Genomic DNA, 4,354 nt, shown 5'->3' on the forward strand with positions numbered 1-4,354 from the left:
CGAATGGCATCACACAGTATGGCCAGAGACCTTGGCCCTAACTAAATGCAGTCTTATGTTTATTTGCTTCAGCCATTTTCACTTGAAACCCGACTTTAAGTCTAGAGTTGAAAACCACCTGGCTCCACTTAGGGCATCAAGAATATCATCAATTCTTGCAGTGAGTATGAGTACTTTTCAGTTATATTGTTAAGAGCCCTGACGTCCACACAGCAACGTTGGGTCCCATCCTTCTTCTGGACTAACAAGACGGGAGCTGACCAGGGACTATCTGATTTCTCGACTATCCCTTCTTTAATTAGACCATCCATGACCTTCTCCATCTCTTGTCACTTTGCCAGAGCTATTCTCCTCGGAGGGATTTTTATTGGACAGTGATTGCCTGTCTTTATTCTGTGCTCCACAAGGTCTGTGCAGCCAAAGTCATGATCTCCTTTTGAAAAGACGTCTGCATAATTCACTAAATGTACCTTACCTGAAGAGTCTATGATGATGACAAATGGACTCTGCTCTTCTGATAGAGGTCAGTTAAATGCATCTGGAAGAGGATGTCCTTTCTTTATGGTTGCATTTCTTGCCTTAACATTGACTAGCTCTACCTCCTGGCACACACCCAACAATGCCCCTTCCTAAAGTGTCTGCTCACATCTAGAGGAATTAGCCACTGTTATGGGTACTACTTGATGACCTGCCACAAGTGGCCTTCCAATCTTCAGGTCTGCTGGCCTGGATGGGGCTTCCACTGCTTCCACGAGCATCGGGCTTCCTTGGAGATATTCTTTTATTCTACCCTTTTATTCTTTTCTACCCTATTCTTTTATCATATGTTAACACTGTTACTAAGCATGATAATTTATAGTGGAATTCTGTGGTATTGATATTGTAATTTACTATTTTTCATTTATTTCCAAATGCATATATAAAACCTATAATATATATATACATATTGTTTTACATCCTCCAGGTGCGAAATTTGACAAAGCTTAGCAAATTACGGCAAGCAGCAAATCAGTACAAAGTTCGTAACTAGAAAAGATAATTGTTTTCTATTCTTCCCTATTTACTGTTCTATGTTTTAAAATATAACTGAAATTTAAGAACTTATTTGTAAATGTTAATAATGTATATACATGTATATATAATGTATTATAACCGAAATGTAACTGTATTGCACAAAATACTGGTCCTCAAGGTCACTTTGTAAAGGCCAGTTTTTTACTGTTGGATACAGTAACATGAATGCAAGTGCGTCCCTTCATTCAACTTCTGTAATATTATTGTTAGTCAGGCACTGCTGAAAGGTCAATAAAATATAGATGTATAATATTATGAGATTTAAGCTATTTAGACTAAACATTTGTAGTTTCGTGTTATGATTTGTAGTCATTCTAGAACGAAAAAAGCGTAATTTATATCTATTTCCAAATTTTTAACCGTGGCATAGCGGCTCATAGAATGGCTCTGAGTTGTTTTTTAAGTACAAACTTTTAACTAATAGATCCTTCATCTCTTGACGATTTGAGATCTAATTACAATTTTGGCCTCAGGAGGTCAAATCGTTTCAATTGATGTATTTGACCACACCCAAGGTTTCTTAGATTAATTTTCTGTAATCCTGCCTAAAAAATTTCAATTGCCGCGGCTACTGAGGATTTCCTCTTGTTAGCTGCGGCATAGTGGCTCATAGAATGACTGTGTGTTTTTCAAGTACATACTTTTAGCTCAAAGCGGCTATTGAGGATTCCTTCTTGTTTATAATGGTTACGAAGTCGGTTAAATCGACCAAACCCATACAGAGATACAATAGTGAAATATATATATATATACATAGTTGCCCTCCCCATGGCACAGTGGTATGTCTGCGGACATATAACACTAGAAACCGGGTTTTGATACCCGTGGTGGGCAGAGCACAGATAGCCCTTTGCGTAACTTTGTGCTTAATAACAAACAACAACAAATAAAATATAATTTTTTTTCCTAAAAACGTTTAATAATTATTTGTAGGTTATAGAGATATAATTTTTTTTCCTAAAAACGTTTAATAATTATTTGTAGGTTATAGAGATTTCGCAATTTGACAATTTTCTGATCCATAAAAGTATTTTTAATCTTAAAATCAAAATTACGTTCCATGTTGGATAGTTAACATTCGAAAATAAAAAATGCACGACCAAATAATTAATTAAAGAATGTTAAAACTTAATTAACAAAGCTGATACCCTGTGTACGAATGCCTCGTAATGTTTACTGATAATCAGCAAAATTTCATGAAGATACGTGTATATTTTAAAAAGTTACAGTATAACTGGCTTATGATTACTATCCACCCGTAATAGAAGGGTTAAAATAGGATCAAGAAGAAATAGACACAAAATATAAATAACATCAAAAAGAAAGAGACAGAAAATTAAGAGAAAACCAATAAGAAAGAGACAAAAAATTAGAAGAATGAAATGGGATTTCAAAAGAAGAGTTAAAAGAAAGAGAAAACGTATAAAAAAGAATTAGAAACAAAAACGAGTGTAATTGAAGACAAGATTGGTGAAGCAGTTGGAGATGTAAAGAGGAACTACAAGAATAAGATTAAAGAAATACAGAAAAAAATCAATGAAGTACAGAAAGAAATCAATGAAATACAGAAAGACATCAACAAATTATGGAAAAGAAGTACAAAAATATATATCTGAAGTAGAAAAGAACACCAGTGACAGAATAGAATATCTGAAAAATAAATTGTTGATTAAACCAGCTATATCTCTTTCTGCATCTTCCCAATAACTACAACCTAAAATATTATCTACTGCAAAATATGGTATAGAATAATTCCTTTGATCTACACCAATTACCACTATTGCTGTGCCATCTGTTACTGCAGAACCTACTTGGACTATCCCAGCCATATCACTGTGCAATTGAGAAATCAATGGACTTCAATGGGAAGTTACTACAGGAGGCATATCAGGCTCAATTCAAAATAATTCTTAAAGTTAACAGCTAAATAGTGAACAATAAGCTATTCATTTTGTTGCCCATTTAAAAGAACCTGCTTTAAATAACGTTAAGTAACTTTCTAGCTGAAATGAATAACAATTTATAGCATCAGTAGCCATCTTATACAACAGGTTTGTAGTGATACACCAGAAAGAAGTATCTAGAGCAAAATTCTAAAACAGTGTACAGAGGAAAGAAGAGATCTTAGCCAAGCTTACAAAAGATGTGGAAAGGTTTGCTCAATTATCTTATCCAGATGTTCCGCATGAAATGATGGACTCATTAGCATGTGACCAATTTATAAATGCCATAATTGACATAAAGTTAAGAATTAGATTGAAGCAAAACAGTGTACATCTTTAAAGTAAATTGTCACGTTGTTGATGACAGAGAAAACCATTAGAGTCATGATAAACAATAAAAACACCATTAAGAAGTTGCGAGATCATCAGATCAAGTAGTATTAAACATCAACTCTTTCTGACGATAGTATAAAAGAATTGAAAGGATTAGCTAGGCAACTAGTTACACAAAATAGAGAAAATAAATCACGAGACAATAGGTGTTTCAAGTGTAACTTGAAAAGACATATTGCCAGACATATACTGTAAAGTTACAGAAAGAGTAGAGTTAAAACTGTAGGAAGCTTCTCTACATCTCATGATGTATGGGTGATTGACATCAAGGAAGAGTGCATATTTGGAACCAATTTCATATGGAGACATAGAGTTGAGATTAGGCTAGCTTTGAATAGTTTGACAGCCTATGACCACAAAATCCCTGTGCATTACCTGACAATTACGACACTAACGGTTGAAATTCCAGTGACAACAAGGGGAGCAGTCATTGTAACACCAAGAAGTGAAATACTCATACTGATGATGACAAAACATTGTCGAAACGTTGTACATTTGTTGTCATGTTAAACTTATATTAAAGTTTTTCTTCATTACCCATTTAAGCCGTCTCCAGCCATTATGAGTACTAGTCTTTGAGAATCAACTATTGTATTTGTGAAGAAGAAGAAGGGTGGACCCACAAGATTCTGCATGGACTTCTAGAAGGTGAATGAAGCTACAAAATCTACCTACTGTCAAGGATTGACCTTATCTTGGTTGCTTTATCAGACTTAAAGTGGTTTTCATCATTAGACCTGAAGATTAGATATTTACAAGTGCAAATAGAAAAAAAGTAAGCTGAGAGAAGACAATTTTTACTGCAGAAGACGAATAGTGGCAATTCGTTGTGTTACCATCTGGATTATGAAATGCACCAGATTCAATTGAACAATTAATATAGTGTGCTATGTCTGAAATACCTTGGAACATCGTACTCATCTGTATGAATAATATAAGAAAAA

Source organism: Limulus polyphemus, unplaced genomic scaffold (assembly GCF_000517525.1).
Source record: "Limulus polyphemus unplaced genomic scaffold, Limulus_polyphemus-2.1.2 Scaffold1082, whole genome shotgun sequence".
Lineage (NCBI taxonomy): Eukaryota > Metazoa > Arthropoda > Merostomata > Xiphosura > Limulidae > Limulus > Limulus polyphemus.